At 45.8% G+C, this 20,477-nt stretch overlaps 1 protein-coding gene across 2 annotated transcripts in view; it reads left to right on the forward strand.

The window, feature by feature from the left end:
- Positions 1–17,742: 17,742 nt before the first annotated feature.
- JCAD (junctional cadherin 5 associated) overlaps positions 17,743–20,477 on the forward strand; it is an 82,317-nt gene continuing 79,582 nt past the window's right edge. Inside the window, exon 1 of one of the 2 annotated variants that reach the window (XM_043563592.1) lies at positions 17,743–17,847. The gene's annotated coding sequence lies outside the window, so the exon portion shown is untranslated. The remainder of the gene's footprint in view (positions 17,848–20,477) is intronic. The other variant, XM_043563590.1, reaches the window with a different exon arrangement.

The following is a 20,477-nucleotide window of genomic DNA, read 5'->3' on the forward strand; positions in this document are numbered from 1 at the left end:
ATGTAGAACCAAGGAAACTCAGGCCATCCGGTTGCTCACCAGCCCCACCCCAACAAAACAAAAGTAGCCATCAGGATTCTTTCAGAGGATTAAATTCAGAGTTTGACCCTTCACACACAGATTGAAATGATTGGAAATGAATGAGTCACTAGCCAAGGGAAACTTTTATAGGAACCTCAAAACTATTCATGATGGAAGCACAACCCTCCAATGACTTGCAAAGGAACTCCAGAGATCACTGAATGCAGCTCCAAGGTGGCATAAATGTTGTTTGCCCACCACTTCATCTTCAGAGTCCATCCAAATGTCTAGCACATAGTAAAGGCTCACTAAAGATCTAACGAGTAAAGGAATGAATTAATGGAACCTCTGGACAAGAGCAAGGGGACCTTGGACATAAGGAAGAGGGATCTCCTGTCTCCCTAGATCTTCTTCCCATGAGTTTGGATTTCGAGGTTCCTAAGCATGATCAATGATACTTCCAGGCAACGAAGATGGCCTTCGCCCTTTGGAGACCAGTAGGGAGTAAGAAAAAGAAGCAGGCATCCTAGAAAGGAGGAGATGACAGTATTTTGATGACACATGGTCTGATTCTGTTAGTTTCTTTGTTTATTTCTCTTTCGTTATCTACAAACTTTTAATTTATTATTCCAGTGCTGTTGCAAATGCATTGTAGGGAATAGATGCAAGAGTTTCTGTCCACATTTAGGTCAAAGCTTTAATAAGGGCAGACCGTTGGGGCGCCTGGGTGGCTTAGTCGGTTGAGCGTCTGACTTCGGCTCAGGTCATGATATCGCAGTTTGTGAGTTCAAGCCCCGCATCGGACTCTGTGCTGTCATCTCGGAGCCTGGAGCCTGCTTCCGATTCTGTGTCTCCCTCTCTCTCTGCCCCTCCCCTGCTCATGCTCATGCTCATGCTCATGCTCATGCTCTGTCTCTCTCTCTCTCTCTCTCTCTCTGTCAAAAATAAATAAACATTAAAGAAAAAAAAAAGGGCAGACCCTTGTAGGCAGGCTTATAGTAGCCCTAAAAGGAAGGGTCTCCAGGGAGGCAGGTGTCAGAATTACAAGCGCCCAGCTGATCTTCCTTGGAGTTCTTACTTCATTGATTCTATTTTTTTTTCTTTTTTTAAGAAAGTCAAAGTTTTGCCCGCCATATTATCTTTGACCAACCTGGCTCTATTACTCTCCACTGCTTGGCATGAACAGAGGATTTGTGGGAGGCAGCGGCTAGAGCACATGCATTTGCATTAACCTGTGAACTACCTCTAACATCTGACTGTGGATCACAGGGTTGTCCCCACTGGATCACCAGTGTCAGCATGGGGGTGGAGGACATGGGGCCACCCAAGTGACGGGAGCAAATGACTGCAACTGCTTCGGAAACATGTCACACGAGTGTGTTCTGTTGACATCAGCATTGTTGGGCAACCACACTGATAACACAGAGTGTCCGTTGAGGGCAAGACAGTCTCATGGGCAGCTTTCTGACACGACTGCTTTTAAGTTTTAGAGACTTAACCATGTATCTTGATGCTCCAATGAATAGATATTTTTCAGACAAGTGGCCTTCACAAATGGAAGGTGAGCTCTCCTTTTTTTTTTTTTAACGTTTATTTACTTTGAGAAAGAGAGAGAGTGGGGGGGGGGGGCAGAGAGAGAGAATCCCAAGCAAGCTCTGGGCTGTCCGCGTGGAGCCCGACATGGGGCTCGATCCCACCAACTGTGAGATCATGACCTGAGCCGAAATCAAAAGTTGGATGATTAAACAACTGAGCCACCCAGCACCCTAAAGGTGAGCTGTTTCTAGTTCCTGATTAAAACAGCAGTGAGGAGCTCTAGGGCCAATTCAGCTCTGTAGCTGGGTGTCTACGCTTAGATCTCTACAAAGGCAGCCTGATGTTAAAACCCTCTGAGAAACTGGTGGTTGCGGCTGCCATGTTTTGTTTCGCGACTCAGTATATGATAATATATTTTTAAAGTTTGTACCAGATTTACTTAGAAACAAATGTGATACTGCATTCATCTGTTTGCCCTCATTCCCTAGACTCCACTGTTGCATTTTGTCACAGATCTTCTTCTCCAGGGCGGTCAAAATCTCCCAACACAGCAGAAGTATAGTTCTGAGGTTAAGAACATGGGCTCTGGAGGTGGATAGACACGTCCGAGTCCCACTTTTACTGTTTGTGCAACCTCACGGGGATCCATCTGCACAATAAAGATGGTGGCACCCACTCATCAAGCACCCAGAAGGATTAGTGGTAATCTACGTAATGCACTCATAACAATAAATGCCTGACCAATGATAATAAAGGCTTTGGGAAAATAAATATTAACATTTATGTCATCAATACACAGTTCCAATCCCCTAGGTTACTTCTACTTTAAAATGTTCTGTTCCCTTATCAGGCCAGGTGAGGGAACACGGGTTCAGGAGACGTGGTCACTTCTCGCTACCCTCCCCCCCGGAGGTACCTCATGCCTCCTTCAGGCAGCGGGTCAGCGTGGCCCACGTCCTGGGCTACAAGAAACGGGTTTGTAAGAGCGTGTCCCTGGGGCTGACAGGAGACTGGGAACTCTTCTAAACACGTCCTCCTGGAAGAGTCCATGGTGCTGCTTGCTGGGCTGCGCCCTGCAGGGAACAAGCTGGGGGCGGGTGCCTGCTGGCCTTAAGGACCATCCATGTGGAGCACTCTGCTCCTCCAAAGTAGGCTGCATGGGTGCGGTGTGGGATGGGTGTGCATGTCACGGGTGTGGCACGTGTCGGTGGTGTGGCGTGGCATGCGTGTGACGTGTGTGTGTGTGTGCGCGCGCATGTGTACGCGTGTGACGTCGTTGGCTTCGTAAAGAAGGGGCATTTCCTGGGGGGGGGGGGGTCTCCACGCGTGCCCGTGTGGGGCAGTCACCCCACGTCGGCATCCGGCCAGCCTTGCTGAAGTGCTTCAGGCCCTGGCACCTGTGCCTTCTGGATCGCGGGCCAGCCTCTTGGAGAGAAGGAAGACTGTGCCCCAAGATGGGGAGATGCCAGCCGCGTTCCTTTGCTTCCAAGCAAACCAGCCTTTCCTGAGCTCCACAATGACAGCCCCGCCTTTTTCCTGGCCCGAGCGTTTGCTCCTTTTCCTCCAGCATCCAGGGACCTCAGCGGAGCTGCCTCGCTCCCACCTCCTTGCAGCTGCCCGGGGCGGGCGGCATGCCCAGCTTTGCTCCCCGCCCCCAGCCGTCCCTGCTCCCGGAGACTGGGTGGGGTCTGCTATGTGGGCCGAGGTGGGGTCCGCAGGTGAACCCGACCCCAGCTCTTGCCTGCTGCCTCAGAGTCTCCAGATTGAACCTCCCTGGTTCATCCGGGGATCAGTAGAGCCTTCAGGAACGCTGTCTCCACACGGTGTCGTTTACCACGTGGGAGGGCCCTGCAGACCCACAGCTGGGACAGTTGGAGTCAAATTTTCTCCAGGTGGGGGACCCAGAATAAAAACACCGCGGGGAACCCTGATGCTAGGCCAGGGGTCTGAGGTTAAACTGGCTGCGGTGAGGTGCTTCTGGTCTTTCCGTGGGGGATTTTGTCCCCACGGTTACTTTCAAGGTAGGAAAATAGCAGATTTAGAATGAATGCTTCAGGACTAGATGCATGTTGGTTTTTTGTTTTTTTAATGTTTATTTATTTGTTTATTTTGAAAGGGGGGGGTAGGGGCAGAGAGATAGAGGGAGAGAATCCCAAGCAGATGTCCAGGGTCAATGAGGAGCCCAACGAGGGGCTCGATCTCACAAACCTTGGGCTCATGACCTCAGTTGAAACCAAGAGTCTGACACTTGACCGACTGAGCCACCCATGCGCCCCCCAAATCAATCTGTCTTACAGTGAGCAAAATCACTCCTCCCTGCTGTCAGCAGGAATGAGACAGGCTGAACCCATTTGATGCCGAAGTCAAGGCTTGAGGAAGACAGATCACTCACAGGGACAGGCAGAAGGCATATGGCTTAGAATTAAGGAAAGAGGAGGGCAATAATCCATTAAAAACATGCTGAGGCACCTCAGTGGCTCAGTCGGTTGTCTGATTCTTGGTTTTGGCTCAGGTCATGATCTCAAGGTTTGTGAATTTGAGCCCCATGTGGGGCCCTGTGCTGACAGCACGGAGCATGCTTGGAATTCTCTCTTTCTCTCCCTGTCTCTCTGACCCTCCCCGGCTTGCTCTCTCTCTCAAAATAAATAAATAAACTTTAAAAAAAGAAAAAGAAAAAGATAGATTGATTTAGTTTCAGCCTGAAACTGTTTTGGAAGTACTTACAGTCTGAGGCTATCACTGCTGAATCTGCATCTAGAAAACCACAGACATAAAATCCTAACTACCTGGAAACTTAGAAAGTGAACATCCCATACCCTCACCACAGAGTGGGAGGGGTGCTTTGCCTTCTTTCCTTCCGTCACTTCCACCTCCCTGCCTTTCTCTTCCATCCTCCACCCCCACCATCCCACCCCCACCCTGTCTCTTAACACCCTGGTATCTGATTGTCTTAAAAACAAAAAGAGGATGGCTTGTCCTGATGGATGCCCTCAAGGGAAGACTTAATTACTCAAACAGGAACTTCCTTGGTGCCTGAGGTTTTGGGATAATCCCCATGGAGCCTGGTGGGGTGGGACTGGGGACGTAGTTACCAAAATGCTGGGAAGAATCTCCTTTAACATTTTCCTTTTTCATTTGCCCTCCTGGCAAAATGCGAGGCGGGGCTGCAGTGAGGTTCTCAGGTATTTCTATCCCATCAGGTGTCCTTTATTGGTTATAGAGCGGAGTTTTGTGTTGCTTATGCTTCTGTGTGATGTCAGATTGCCTTAGGACCCTAGGTTTCCTCACCCCCCCCTCCCCATCTAGGCCTCACCCCAGGGTGCATGCCTGTTCTCTGTCACGGCCATCCATCACCCAACGATTGTGACAAACGGGAGGCCTGCCCTGATCGTGAGTCTGGTGGCTCCTGTCACCTCTGGGGGCTGCCGGAGACAATGTCTCATACTCTCAAGCCCTGACCAATCTCATAGTCAATGTGTGGGTGGTTGGACTTTGACAGGACCCAATTCTAGCTACTATATTCTGAGCACTTGTTCGGCTAAAGTACCTTCTCATTTAACCTTCAAACAATCTCACACTGTAGGCACTACTATTATCCCCCATTTTTCTGATGAGGGAACTAGGGCTCAGACAGGTTAAGTGTCTTGGCTAAAGTCACACAGCTCATTGATGCAAGCCAGGTCTGTCACCAGCACCAGAGTATTCTACTCCCGCTAGGGTTACAAGACGGGACAGTAAGCATTTGAGGAAGGAGGGCTGACAGAGACAACCCCAAACCTCTCCCTGCCTTCCCAGGGACAGTGTATCCGACCCTTGGGGCCGGGAATCTTCACTGGGGCTCTTGTTTATGTCCACAGCTGAGCTTCAGGGAGCCCCTGAAAACCCGCCTGAACCTGTGTGCAAGATGTGGTGGGTAACGTGTGGTATGTTTTTTACCTGAAGAAAGAATGCATAATTTCAGTGACCCTTGAAAGGTGGGTGTCCCCCAAATGTTGAGAACCCCTGACATTGTAACAGGGTCACATCAGTTTACCACACTGTCTGCCCCTCTTTTACTCTTTCTCTTGCCCCACCTCATCATCCCTGCTGATCATGAAGAATCCAATGCAGAGCTTATTTGATGGTGATGTGAGGTGAATGGCCACAAAGGCGGTCAAGCCTGACTCTCACCTGCCCAGCTGCCACATTCCTCCTGAAGTCTGCCCAAACTCCATGGATTCTGGACCAACTCTGGGTGGAGACATTGGACACAGAGCCCAGGGAGGCTCCTGGCCAGCCCACTTGGAGGTGTTACAATAGCAGGTGAGGGTCTGGTTTCACTGGTGTGAGGGGCAGTGGGCCAGCATACCAGCTGAGCCAGGGTCCCTGCCTCTGTGTGCTGGACCCTCACTGGAAGCTTCACTTGGAATCATAGGTGGCCTCACCCCCACTTCCGGCAGGGTCTTGCACTTGAGGGACCCTCCCATGAGAGAAGTTATGAGAGTCAGGAGACAGACCCCTGGTCCTTTTGACTCATTTTCTTAAAGTAGGAGCTTCAAAAGGAATTTCACATGCAGCAAACTTCAGCGGGGCAAAGGGTACGGAAACGAAAGCGTCAAACACCACACATTCCTAAACGATAAATAGTTTTCTTCTGAATAGAGGTCATGTCAGAAATAAAACCCTGTGAATTATGAACAATCACAAGCATGCTGGACTCCGATAATTGTGGTCCAAGTTAAGAGGAGCCTTGACAACAATCTGGCCTTCACTTCCTACAAACTCTTTTTCTGAAACTTCCCCGAAAACCATGACACCTCCATTCAGTTTTGCCAGTTGTTTTTGGTTGAAGAAAACTGGCCTTAATAATGGGGGAACAAATTTCTTTTCATTCTTCCTTCATTCCCACCCTGTTCTCCAACCTGAAAACAGCCTGCCTTTGATGAATTAAGACGATCTTTCACTCCACAAAAATGACCACGATAAACGTGTTTTGTTCTTGAGGCACTTGGGTGGCTCGGTCGGTTGAGCGTCTGACTCTTGGTCTGACTCTTGATCTCGACTCAGGTCATGATCTCACGGTTCGTGAGTTCTGAGCCGACAGCACGGAGCCTGCTTGGGATTCTTTCTCTCCCTCTCTCTGCCTCTCCCCTGCTCATTCAGTCTCTCTCTGTGTCTCAAAAATTAAAAACAAACAAACAAAAAAGGAGTATTTTGTTCTTTTCCTTAACTTGTATGGTTGATGTATCCTGAAACTGGATAAGAGCTGAGTTTTCCACCGAATCTGGTTAACAGCAGGTAAATATATCTGAAAGTCCTGTGGGCATTGATTTGCTTGAAGCCAACAATTGATTTTAGCCCTGAGCTGCCTTAAATCATTTTGGGAAGAAGGCATGTGCAGATATATTAATAAAGGATTTGGACCCTGGTTCATAACAAGAATGTGGGTCCCCAGCTGGACCAGGAAGTGAGCCAAGGGTCTTGGGTCACCCCTTTGTTGCCTGTTTACTGTTTGAATAGAAGAGAAAGGTCCTGGGGAAAGGCCCGATGTTAAAAAAATTTCTTCCCTCAACCACAAGTTTTATAATTTAAAGAGAATAGAATACAGTGCAAATAAAGTACTTTTTATTCTGGCCTTTTGGGAGAATGGAGTCAGAGATAGGAATGAGGATTGCTTGTTTGGAGCCACCGGGGAGAGACAGGTTCCCAGGATAGGTTAGCTCAGGTCATTCAGAAACTGACTGCTGGGCCCCTGTCCCTCCCCCGATGTGTGACCTTGAAGAAGCAGCTTAACCTCCTTGCCCACCCATTTCCTTATCTGTAATATGCAGATAGTAACTGGCCTCCTGGGGTTGTCTTGTGGATGAAAGGAGTTAACATATAAACTGGCTCCTGGAAAGCACTAGATAAAAGCTACCTGTGATTGCTGCCCATGTAGCAAATACTGTAAAAATCACCTTCATTCTAGAGGATGCCAGAGCCTCACTGGTCGGACTTATAAGGGTGTGATCCTCACCACCTCTTCTTTCCCCTGCCAGAATTCTACTGTTCCAGACAAAAATCTGTTTCTCCTCATCTTAAAAGTCTTTTGGAAAGGAGAGTCTACCAATTCCCCAGTTATCTGATCCGTAACAATCCTTCCAGTCAGAAAGTTTTCCTTATAAGTAAATTAACCTCTCTTCTTGAAATTAAAGCCATTTCCTCTCATTTAAACCCCTTGAAGATGGAGAAGTGTTCTCTCCTTAAAATAACTCTCCTATATTTAATTGCTTGATGAAATCCCGTTTCTGGCTTTTCATCTCCTGAAAAGAATTGGAATCATTTAACTTTTTCCCTAGGGTTCATTTCCATTACCTACTTGAATTGTTCTTGTTCTTGCCTTCCTGTTTTCTGTACCTCCCTCTTAAAAACCAAAGCCATGGCTGAAAAGAGCCAATTATGACAATTCTTGCTGATGCCGCGAGGGAGGGAGAGATTACTTCATAAGTCTAGTCCATTCTATTCCTTTTGTCTTGGTATCAGACTTGTTTTCATGGCCACGGTTAGACATACTAATGAATGACCCCCACACTTCAACTGAGGGGACCCTCCTTGAACTTCTTCAAGGTCTCACCCCTTTCTTTTACTTTCGTTCACTATTTTCAATTCTTTCTGTGCCTTTTAAAGTGCTAGACTCACCTCCAAATGTGGACTTAAATCTATTGAGTGAGAAGGTGATAGAGAACAAACTGAGGGTTGACAGAGGGAAGGTGGGCAGGGAATGGGCTAGATGGGTGATGGGTATTAAGGAGGGCGCTTGTACTGAGCACTGGGTGCTGTATGTAAGTGATGAATCACTGAATTCTACTCCTGAAACCGATATTGCACTGTATGCTAACTAAAATTTAAATTAAAAACGGAAAGAAAAAAAAAGAAATTACTCAAAAAAAAAATTGGTGAGCTCCTTGAGGCAGAATATTTGATGCTGTATCCCTGTACTCATCATGATTGATGCCTGACTCACAGTAGATCTTCAGAATACATTGCTAGATGTCTTTTCTAAGCCATGCTAGCTATGTGAGGTCTTGTTAGGACTAAGGCTGGTCCTGAAGACTAATGTGGCATTCCTTGATAGACTTCCTCTCTCCCACATTCCCACATGGACATGGCTGGGAAGTGGATATAGATGTAACTTCCCTCAAGCAGTGTGTACCCATATGGAGATGTGGTGCATAGATTTTTTTTTTTTTTTAACCCAAGCGCTATTTTATCTCAGAGTTGGATGTTCTCAAGAAGCATTTGCAAAACCTCACAAAGGGAAAACCTGATATACTTAGGGCCTGGATTCCATTCTGATGAGCTCTTTGGAGAGATATGGAGGGAAAAAGCCGGACATTGTGAAATCAAACGAACAATTACAATGTCTTATAACTCCAACTTGGTTGGGAATTATTGGTTAAAGTCACACTTTCCACAGGGTCACTGTCTCAGAATAGTGTTCTTCAAAGAGAACTACATAGCCACTTGTTAAATATACATAAACCAGATTTATTTCCATCTATTCCAATATGTGTCCCCTCCACCCTCGTCAGCTGGCCCTACTCCCTGCTCCTGGCTTAGTCTCTTTCCTGGCTTTGCTAATTCTGTTTTGTTTTTGTTTTTACCAGGGTTGCCCTGCCCCTTCTCCAGTCCAGGGACATCTCATGTAGCATTTAAATCCAACCTGAGCCCTCCTTTCTCACCGTCAGTATTCTCTCTTTGTTCATATGTGCAAGGTTTGTCTTCCCAATTACTCATCCCTGAAGATGAACCAGGGGATGCACTTCTTTTCCAATTTTAGCTCCCAGCATAGTTTAGTACAGAAGAGCACTAGATCAGTAGACTTCAAACCCAGTCAATTTCCAGAGTTACCTGAGAAGTTCTTAAAAATATCTACAGAATCAAAATCTCTGTGAAGCCCAACAATCAGCTTTTCACTTTTTTTTTTAATTAAAAAAAAATTTTTAATGTTGCAGACAGTAAGTCTGATGATAGGTCAAGTCTGAGAACTACCATAGTGTGAGAGGAATCTGTGCCAGGTCAAAGTTTTTGGTACTTAGGTGATACAGCTGCTGAGACTTTGACGTGGTCCCACAAAACCAAAAAGGCTTTCTTCCTAAGAGGTGCTCTTGAGTCGTTACCACTGGAGTTCCTGAGAACATTTGGCTGCTATGACACTGTTTACATCGAGATACTGGCTTTTCCTTTCCTACAGATATTTATGTACTTACTCATTTTGCATCACATCCACCTCCAAACTAAATACCACTGGCCTTACTAGCTAATCGATTTTGCATCAAGATGAACAAGGCTTTGCTGGTCAACTATCATTTTTCATCCCTCCTACCGTGAAAGATGGCTTCTCCTTGGCAGACATACAGGATAAATTCTGTTCAGCTTAGCGCTTATTAGTAATGGTTTTGTTCATGACATGCTTGTTCGTTCTCAGAAGGTACAGTCCCAACCACTGTCATTACCACATTCACCATGCTTTTCTAGACGTGCCTACTTACATGTGGCAGTGGGCCATTCATTTGTTCAAGAATAGTCCAGGCTGCAGGCTCTAACCTTTAGACACACACAGCCAGCTTTGCTCAGATGTTTGACTGTAGCCTTTATAAGCTCTGGCTTGGACTCTCCCATAAGCTTAGGATATGCTTTAATATGTTGACATGAAAAACTTTCTGAATCTGGAGGCATCAAATTTCACTTCCCATGTGCTATCCATTTATTTTATCTTAAATTACCATAATATCAGTATTAATAAAACCATTTATTGAGAACCTAATACGTGTAGGACAATGTACTAGGTAGGTGTTGGGACTTCAAAGATTACTAAGATAAGGTTCTTGCTCTTTAGAGGACCATACTCTGATGGGAGATATAGGATACCATTCATAAAAAAACAATTTAGAAAGCCACACAGAAGATATCAAGTATCAGATGAATGGCTCAGGATTCACTAACCACCCTTAGGTTTTGAAGGAAGGCTTGACCATCGAGTACTTGAAAGTTTCGTGGGGAACTTACTACCACATGGAGACTGGCGTATACCAAGCACTCAGTAATCCCTGCCAAATGAATGAATGAATGACTGAGTGGATGGCGCTAAGATAGGAGCTGTGCCTTGGAATATAGGTAGGGAATGTTCAAGAGAAGAAGAAGCACGCACAAACACACACACACACACACACACACACACACAGCTTCTTTATCAATGGAGCATGAACTTATTTTCAGGGAGTAACAGGAGTGAGAAATTTAGGAAAATACAGCTCTTGTTAAGGTTCACCTTTTTTTATTGGTGGTAAGCACTTACTGAGCAGTAACTACATTAATAGCACTTACTAAATATTGTTCATTTAGTAAGTAAATTATCAGTAAGCAAATTCTTAGTGCTTGAAGAAGTAAATTATCTTCAGTATATAAACACTCACTGTGCAAATTCTTTGATTCACCATAGAACAGGGAGACAAAGAGATACCTATTCAATCAGCTGAGCAATGTATAGTCACTACCTGGTTTATTTTATAATCAATTAATTTCTATTCTACCTCTTTCCAAAACACATTTAATATCGAACAATGTATAAGACCTAAGATAGGAGTCTTCTTGCAGTTTGGGCTAAAAGGAAAGCACATGAGTGACTTAGAACGAGGAATCAAATAAGTTTCTGGGAGAAGAAAGAAAAAAAAACCTTTCTCCTTGTTCCTAATTTCTGAAGAAAACTTTTTCATAGGGCTATTTTTATTCCTAATCCCTGGTTAATTGCTGCTATTCCCATTTTTACTAGCAGTGGCTCTCTTCCTACCAGCTAGTTAGCCAACTTTTTATGTGCCTGGCACTATTCTAAACCCAATACACACATTAAAAAAAGTTCTTCCTACAATCGCCCTGTGAGTAGGTCCTCACCTCTTGCCAGCAACTCTTTTTATGTGCAGTCCTTCCTAAAAGCAGCCGGATACTCTCTGTGAGTAGGTCTTCTCGAGCCTGGGAATCCACAGAGGGTGAGCTGACTACGGACGGCAGGAAACCTGCCCAATGGGAGATAAGAAGATACCACTGTGGAGACAACTTTGATCTCCAGTGAGGAATAGGCACACAACTATGTCTCATCTGAGCAGCTCAGGGAGATTCAGGAGGAGGTCTCGAGGCTCAACAAGAGAAGAAGCACCTCTGGTTGTCAGGGACACTGGATTGCTCAACCTCTGTCTTAGTTGTTTGGAAGAAACCATGTGTGGAGGCCGATACCCTGAAGTTGGAGTCAAAGAAGACGTTTCCAGCTGTCCTCATCAGAGCAGGCCACTCCACATCTCTTAGCTCCAGTTTCTCCTGTTAACTGAGGTAGGGAAGGAGGTCTGCCCTCTCTTCCGGGGAAACAGATGAGGAAGTGTGTGTAAAGCATTGAATATGAAACCTACAACATATGATCCAGCCCCAATTTAAAAATTGATGCGTTCTTGTTTCTACATGAGACCTAAGAGTCACTAAAAGTCCTTACTATCTTCTTTTATTCTCTTTCTTACTTTTGTGTCCCCTTCAATATGCCCCAAGTCCTGGTAGCTGGCTGCCTTTCTGCCCTGCCTGTCCTCTTCCGATCCTCACTTAGGGTGACACGACCCACCGTAGATAGGAAAGGAACAAAAAAGAGAGGAAAGGGAAGAATATTTATTGTTGTACAAACATCCTTATTTAAAAAAACAAAAAGGCAATTGTGGAACAAATAATCCACCCATCAGGTGTCACCCTAACCTGGCAACTCAGTCTTCCCCACACCGATTCTAATTTATTTATATGCAATAATGATTTTCAGATGTCTGTGATCACAGAGAGGGTACATTTTGTGACTCGTAAGTTCTACTTACTGAACACTGCTATGAACAGTTCCCAAGTTGCTACATCACTTTCATAATTATTTTTGCTACTGGTTGTAAACTATCCCATGGGGCAAAGCATCTCATGATGAAAATCCCAATTTTATTATGGTTGGACATTTAGGTTTGTTTTAATAAATAATGCCATAATGAATACATTGTGTATGTAGCCTTTTTTTTTATCCTAATGAATTAGAGGAAAAAGTGTTTATAATCTATTTTTTCTAAAAGCCAGGCAGAGTTTTCTAAATTCTCCACACACTGGTATTTATCAGCCTTCGCTGACCTATTCTGCTTTATCTTGCTTAATCCTCATGGGATCTTCTGGTCAGGGAGGCAAGGAATTAGCTGCTGTTTCTAATCATGATTTTTTTTTTCTATCAACAAGCCTCTTAAAATGCTGTTTCTTGTTCTCTGAAAAGGACAGAAGAGTTATGTAGATAGCCTCATAGCACTTGCTTCATGGTCACCAACTTTGGAGACATGACCCTATCCAAAGAATAAAAAGGAAGTCTACCCAACAGCATGAACGTGCTGTGCAGAGTCCCACTCAGGCTCCTGGCAGGTGCTGGTTCTTTGACCTAAAGCAGAAATGGCATGGATAGCTGTATCACTAAGGGTCCGACCAGGAAAATGAGAGCAATTATAAGCATTTACAGCAGGGTAGTGACCACAGATAATGGAAAAGCCAAGAAGCCAAATGGGGGTGGGGAGGCAATTGAGAGATCAGCCAAAGTGGAAGCCATACTACCCCCGGGCTGAAGGACAGAGACAGAATCATCTGGTAGAAGTTGGGCCCAGGGAGCCTGGCCCCACAGAGCCAAAGTCATGGGGGAGGAGATGTGGCCCTGCTGGCAAAACGATCAGAGGCAGAGAGAGAGAGAAGGAGAAATACCCTGGCTTCTCCTCCCTCCAGCCTTCCAACCAGTGCCTGTCCTTGGTTGAACCCAGCTGGAAACCAGGTGTCTTGAGAGTCTATGACATACAACTTGCAGGGGTGAGCATCCCCGCCTCCCCCTTGATACCGAGTGAAGTAGGGAAAGGATGAGGAATGAGCCCATGGGCAAACGAGCTAAGAACAAGTACAGAATCACATTGTCAAATACTCATTCAAAATGGCGCTGAGGCGAGAAAGGAAAACCCTCTGCAAGTGCTGGGCAAGAAAGCAAAAGGTACTAAATGGTTTGGTTTTAAGTCACCGTATCAGCCACACACAAGAGCATTGTTAGTTATAAATGGTACCTCTAACTACTGGGAGCCAAAACATTATTTATTGAAGACCATCAGTAGGTCACAGAACCTCCAGGAGACCCAGGTCAGGCAGAGAAGCTGCACGACCAGGAGGGAACACAATACAAGTTTTGTTAGGGGGCTGTGGGCTTTTGCTACAGAGGCAGAGCCAGGCCCCTGAGCTCACCCAACAGACACCCAATAGACACGATGACTGGCCTTCCTTGGGGCTGCCTCTGAGAGCTGATGACTCCCTGCCAAATGGCGCTGACCTCCTGTAGAATGGATTCAACCCCTTTCCTGCCTCTTCCTGGTCTTTACGAAGTTGAAGGCAGCTGAACACCCAGCCTGTGACATACGCCTGTGCCCCAGCTGCAAAGGAAGCTGGAAGAGAAAGCCTGGTTTCTGCTCTGAGAAAGGGTGACAACCACGGAGTGAGTTGTGTTCACCTCACCCTACAAAAAATTCATATGTTGAAGGCCTAACCCCCAATATGACTGTTTTTGAAAGCAGGGCTTTTAGGAGATAAGTAAGGTAAAATGAGGTTATAAGAGTAGGTCCTAATCTGATAGGATTTGTGGCATTATAAGAAGAGGAAAAGAGAGAGAAAGAGAGAGATGTTCCCATACGTGCAAAGGCCTTTGGAGAAGGTGGATGACAGTTTGCAAGCCGGGCACTGAGTTCTCATTGAACCTGAGGCTGCTGGCACTCTGATCTCAGAATTTTAGCTTCCAGAACCATGAGAAAATACATGTCTGTTGTTTCAGCTACCCAGGCCATGTTATTTTGTTATGGAAGCCTGAGCAGACTTAGACAAGGACTCAATGTGAGAATTCCACGTTCACCAAAGGAAGACTGTTCACAGCCGTGGAGTGGCCACGCATATGATAAATGTCCAGCACATCCACATAACCCTCTTTTGTTTACTGCAGAATATTATCAAGGTCGTGCCACCTTTGTGACCATTAGAAAGGATGCAAATAAGAGGAGGCGTAGCGGCACATCTACTGAGAAGGTGCAGTGCTACTGACCCCACAATGCAAGAAATCTGGCTCCTTTTGTGCCCCAGACCCACAGAGGGGACATCTGCATCCTTTGGCCATGCAAAAGCTCTGTTCTGATGGGCTCACACCAGGGAAACTAGGCTTTACCGGAACTAAGCATGAGAAGTGAGCTTAGAGAATACACAGATTCTTTTCCACCTGATGCCAGATCTTTCCAGGTCTTCTGACTGCTCTAGTTGTTACAGAGATTGTCTTTTTCTAACTGTTGTTGCTCTTTCTGCAAGGAGACTCTTCCTCCACAAATTCCAAATTAAAGGACCAGCTAACGGGGCACCTGGGTGGCTCAGTCAGTTAAGCATCTGACTCTTGATGTCAGCTCAGGTCATGATCTTATGGTTTGTGAGCTCAAGCCCTGCATCAAGCTCTCTGCTGACAGCATGGAGCCTGCCTGAGATTCTCTCTTTCCCTCTCTCTCTGCCCCTCCCCTGCTCTCTCTCTCTCTCTCTCTCTCTCAAAATAAATAAACTTAAAACATTTTTAAAAAAGGACCAACTAACAAAGGATGTGTAAAAACCCAACTCAGGGGCAGTGTTAGAAGGACAGACCCAGCGTCATCCCCGGGAAGGCTATTTCAAGAACACCTCATGTTAAGGGAGTGTCAGACAATCCTTTTGTTCATTTCCTTTAAGACCGGGTTCCTGTGGAGTAAGACTGACTGAGTTATGTTTGTAGAAAACCCCTAACAGAGTGTCCACTTTACATGTATTTTACAGTATTAGGTTCTGGGGATAAAAAGTTGAATAAGAGGTCATGATCTCGCAGTTCAGGGGTTCAAGCCCCACGTTGGGCTCTGTGCTGACAGCTCAGAGCCTGGAGCCTGCTTCAGATTCTGTGTCTCCTTCTCTCTCTGCCCCTCCCCCACTCAGGTGCGCACTCTCTCTCTCTCTCTCTCTCTATCTATTTATCTCTCTCTCCCTCATCCCCCAAAAATAAATAAAACATTAAAAATATTTTTTTAGAAGTTGAATAAGATATCATTCTTACTCTCAGAAAATGCATAGTGTGCTAAGAAAGGCAAACAGAGAGATAATTGGGGTAGAGCTACAAGAAATGCAAGAGAAAAATAAACAAAACACGATGAAATCCTGCAGGAGGGAGCAGCTAACTCTTTTTGGAGAGACCCAGAGAGGGTTTCAAAGACAAGGTGTACTTGGGGATGATATGGAGAGGGCCTGAGGGTGCTTCCAAGGCTGCTGTTTGAGAGAACAGTTGGATGCAGCCACTGTAGTTTCTTGGGGATGAAACTAGGTAAGCTGAGGCAATGTGCTAGGTAATGCCTGAGCGAGAGTTTCTCTGATGAAGGAATAATTGAAATGGAGACTCAGGGCCTGAATACGGGTTTGGTGGTATGAGTAGGTGCGTCTTCCATATTGAAAGAGACTCCTTGTTCGTTTTTTCTACCTCTAAGACAAGACACCCTAACTCCAGTCTCTGCCGCATCCACTCCACCCCACTGTGGTAGTACCAAAGCAGCCATAGACAGTCCATAGATGAGTGAGTGTGGCTGTATACCAATAAAACTTTATTTATAAAGCGTCTGGATTTGGCCCAAGGGTCATGCTTTGCCAAGTCTACTTCTATCAGATGAGATCTGAAAATGAAGTCATCACTGACTCCTGGTTTGTGATTTTTTTAACGTTTATTTTTGAGAGAGAGAGAGAGAGAGAGAGAGCCTGAGTGGGGAAGGGGCAGAGAGAGAGAGGGAGACACAGAATCCGAAGCAGGCTCCAGGCTCTGAGCTGTCAGCACAGAGCCCGACGCGGGGCTCGAACTCTCAAGCTGTGAGATCAAGACCTGGGCCGAAGTTGGAAACTTAACCGATTGAGCCATCCAGGGGCCACCCTGGTTGGTGATGTTGAGGTCCGTTTTGAGGTTGTATATGCAGGTACTGGGGAAGGGTGCTGGGGGACTCGGGAAGGAAAGCCACGTGCAGATCAGAGAGGTCCTGGCCCCAGGGAGGAAAGGGCCACGTCAGGAGCACGGGTCCCGCACATTCTTCCTCGCCGAGCACCTCTTGGCCCACTGTCTCACTGCCGCTCCAAACTGACTGCCTACGTCCGGGCCAGCTGCTGCTAGGCAGGAGCTGTGGTTCGTCCCCGAGGTGACTGTGCACAGGATAATTTATATTTTGGTGTAAACCCACCTCGAGCTCCTTTGAGATGAAAGAGTCTATATAAAACTGAATTATGACCCTGCTTAATGGGAGCACTGCTGAGTTTTTCCAAAAGTGGAGTTAAACCCCTCTGGCATCTGGGAAGGGCTGGCTGTAAAGGACTGTTGGCCATTTCAGCGGCTCTAGTTTCTGCTGTTGATCTGCGAACGATAAATCATTCTCCTCCTCCGAGTCCAAAGTGGCATTTCTATTTGCCAAGATACTGAGGAGGAAGATCTCCAACTGGTCTCAGCTGAGGCTGGATCTTTGCTTTTTCAGTTGTTTGGGAAGTGAGAACACACACGCACACACACACTCACACACTCACACATGTTAATCTTCCAGAATAACCTATTCCAGAATAGCTATTCCCTTACCCCATAACTTCATATGGCTTGTTCATGATACCGGTTTTGTTTTTACACAAAAGGTGTGATTTGGTCCTCCTCCTGTGTCATTCCGTACTTTTAACCCCCGGAAGACTCCTTTATTCGTGTGGAGCAAAGCTGTCTCCAGGTGTCACGGTCTCCTATCGGTGGCCCAGGGCTCCTGAGGCCAGCTTCATGCTTCAGACAGTATCAGACAGGGCATACCAACGTGTCTTTTTTTAGAAAAGACCATAAGTGTCTTATCTTACTCCTTTGGAATTTTCCGCAGCTATTTAACCTCTAGTTTAGGAAAAGTTGGTTTGAGGGTTCTTCAAATGTCCCCGAGCTCTTACATCAGATCGGCGAGCTCATTTCACTCGAGGTGGATGGTGCTTCTGCTTGCCAACGTACCTCATTTCCATCTCTCCTCCCTTCTGACTAGAAACCTTGTGGTTAAAATAACACACAGCCTCTATTCACGGCTCAAACTCAGAGCTGCCATCGGAGGCAGATTGGGGATTTCAGGAAGTCTCAGAAGAGGATTCCGAGTGGTTTTCTCCATATTCAGTTGTAGACCCTTGTGAAGACTTCAGGGATCTGGTCAGGTAAATGGTTTCTTTTCTTTTTCACTGTTTTATTGAAAGGGAAATATGATTAAGAAAATTGTGTCAGTAAGCGTTGGAAGAAGCCAGCTGATTTCTAGCTTTTGACTCTTGAACGGGGCTTGTGTCTGTTTCTCTGAAAGGGGAATCGAGTAAGAATCTCCTGGAGAGGAAAGTGCAGGGGCGATTCTGTTCCCGGAGAGAGGGCTGGGGGTTTGAGGGAGAGATGTGCCTTGGTGGGTCAACAAACCGCATTTGGGTGTGTGCAGGTCGTGAAAATAGGAAACAATAGTTGGGTTGGTCTTACTCTGTGCAGCTTTTGGAGATTGGTCACGTGACCAGGGCACAGGGGAGTGAGTCCCAGCCCTATCTTGTGATCACATCTTTTTATGGAATAAAACTAAACAGATTCTCCTTCCCTTGCTGATTTCTCCTCCACTAGTTGGGTGCCACCATAATCTATCTATCTATCTATCTATCTATCTGTCTATCTGTTTGTCTATCTATCTATCATCTCCCACTTCTAGAAATCTGTGAAATGTATCTCTACTATCTTATTTTTAAATATTTTAAACTCATGCTTTTCTCCAGTGATAGTACATTAAAGATTTATCTTATGTCTATTTGTCAAATGCATTAACATTTACTTTGAACACCTGTAACTATGGCATCTTGAAACAAAGTAACAATTCAGGGGCGCCGGTGGCTCTGTTGGTTAAGCGTCCAACTTCTACTCAGGTCATGATCTCACAGTTCATGATTTTGAGCCCCACATTGGGCTCTCTGCCGTCAGCACAAAGCCCTCTTCAGACCCTCTGTCCCCCCCGCCCCCCACCGCCCTTCCCTTGCTCGTGCTCACTCTCTCTCTCTCAAACACAAACATTAAAAAAAATTAACAAAACAATAAACTAATTCATTTGTAGAGTGAGCCATTTTTCTGAAAAATTTTCCACCACCCCTCCAAGTCCTTCTTCAACTATGCATTTTTTTTTTTTTGGCAAACATTTATGCCTATGGAATATTTCAATATATCTCACCCTGGCTGGGTCAGGTTCTGTTTACTTGCTGATTTTCCCTCCCTCTCTCTCTTCCCTTCCCTTGCCCAGACATCTTGTTTCCCTTTATATTTTAATTTGAAGAAAATTCCATTCTTATTTGGTGATAGAGCCAAATCAATCAATCAATCAATCAACCATTGGTCAATTAAACCTTTATTCAAGTGTGATCTATATGCTCTGTATTGAAATAGTTACCAGAGTTGGAGGAAGTTTATCTCAAAGTCTATAAATACCATCACTATGTTTATCATGTGTTCTGACTCCTCCATACATTCAATAAATAATTACTAAATATTATCAGTACAAAATGAAGTGGGAAATTTCAAACTTGGGATTATAGGAAATGCTGAAGCAGTGACCTGACCACCATTCCTGAGAGTTCATTACATACCAAGTACTAAGCTCAGCACTTTGGTCATCTTGTTTTATTCTCTTAATAGCCCACCTTTGATGCGGCAGGAAACTGAAGCCCAGGGAGGGGTCAGGTGCCCAGCCTCACATGGCTGATAAGCAGCAAACTCAACGCTCAGAGCCTCAGTCTAGCAGGTGCTCATGCTCTGGCAGGCGTCAGAAAATGTGTCCCAAGAAAAGAGCTTCGTGGGCTGGGCCCTAAAAGTGGCCAAGTGGCCAGAAGGAGCAATTCTGAGGGCGAGGCAGGGTGGGGGGAAGCGTAGGTGTGTCTGGGGGACAGTGCAGGAGTGCGGTGATGGGAGGCGGCAGGGAAGTGCTGAGAGGAGAGAGGCAGAGGTGTGGGCACAGAAGGAGCATTGTGCCCGACTGTGGAGTGAAATGAAGAAAGGGGGTCAGATCACCAGGAATATCGTACAGAGCTGCCGGCATGCTTTTCTAGTCCCTGCCTTTCCTGGTAATTACAGGGCACGAATCCTCCTGCCCCAGGTCTGTGACAGAGGCTTCTCACCTCAGCTGAGAGGTTTCCTGGACTCTGCTGTTCAAGGAGCACCCTGTGGCCACCCCCATTTGCTGTTCTTGCTGTGGTAAAATGCACATAACACAAAAATAGTCTTTTTGAACCATTTTTACAGTGTGCAATTAAGTGGTGTTTAGTAGGTTCACAACATGGTGCAACCATCTAATTCCAGACAAGTTTTCCATCATCACAAAGGGATATCTTACACCCTCTAAATCCTACACTCAGTCCCCACTCTTCCAGCCCCTGACAACCAACCACTGATCTGCTTTCTGTCTCTATGGATTGGCCCATTCTGGACATTTCAGAGAGATGGGATCATACGATATGTGGCTTTTGGTACTCGGTTTCTTCATCTTGGCACCAAGTTTTAAAGTTCATCCGCGACGTAGCATGAATCAATACCTCATTCCTTGGCATGACTGAGTGATATTCCGTGGTGTGCGTCCATCACGTTTTGCTCACCCAGTCATCACTCGATGGACGTTTGAGTCGTTCTCGCCTTTCAGCTGCCGCGAACAGTGCTGCGGTGACATTCATGGGCAAGTTTTTGTTGGAGCTCATGTTTTCAGTTCTTTTGGATGAAAGCACAGGAGTGGGATTGCGGGGTCATTTAACTCCACGTTAAACTTTGTGAGGCGCTGCCA

The sequence above is a fragment of the Prionailurus bengalensis genome, chromosome B4, assembly GCF_016509475.1.
Source record: "Prionailurus bengalensis isolate Pbe53 chromosome B4, Fcat_Pben_1.1_paternal_pri, whole genome shotgun sequence".
Classification (NCBI taxonomy): Eukaryota; Metazoa; Chordata; class Mammalia; order Carnivora; family Felidae; genus Prionailurus; species Prionailurus bengalensis.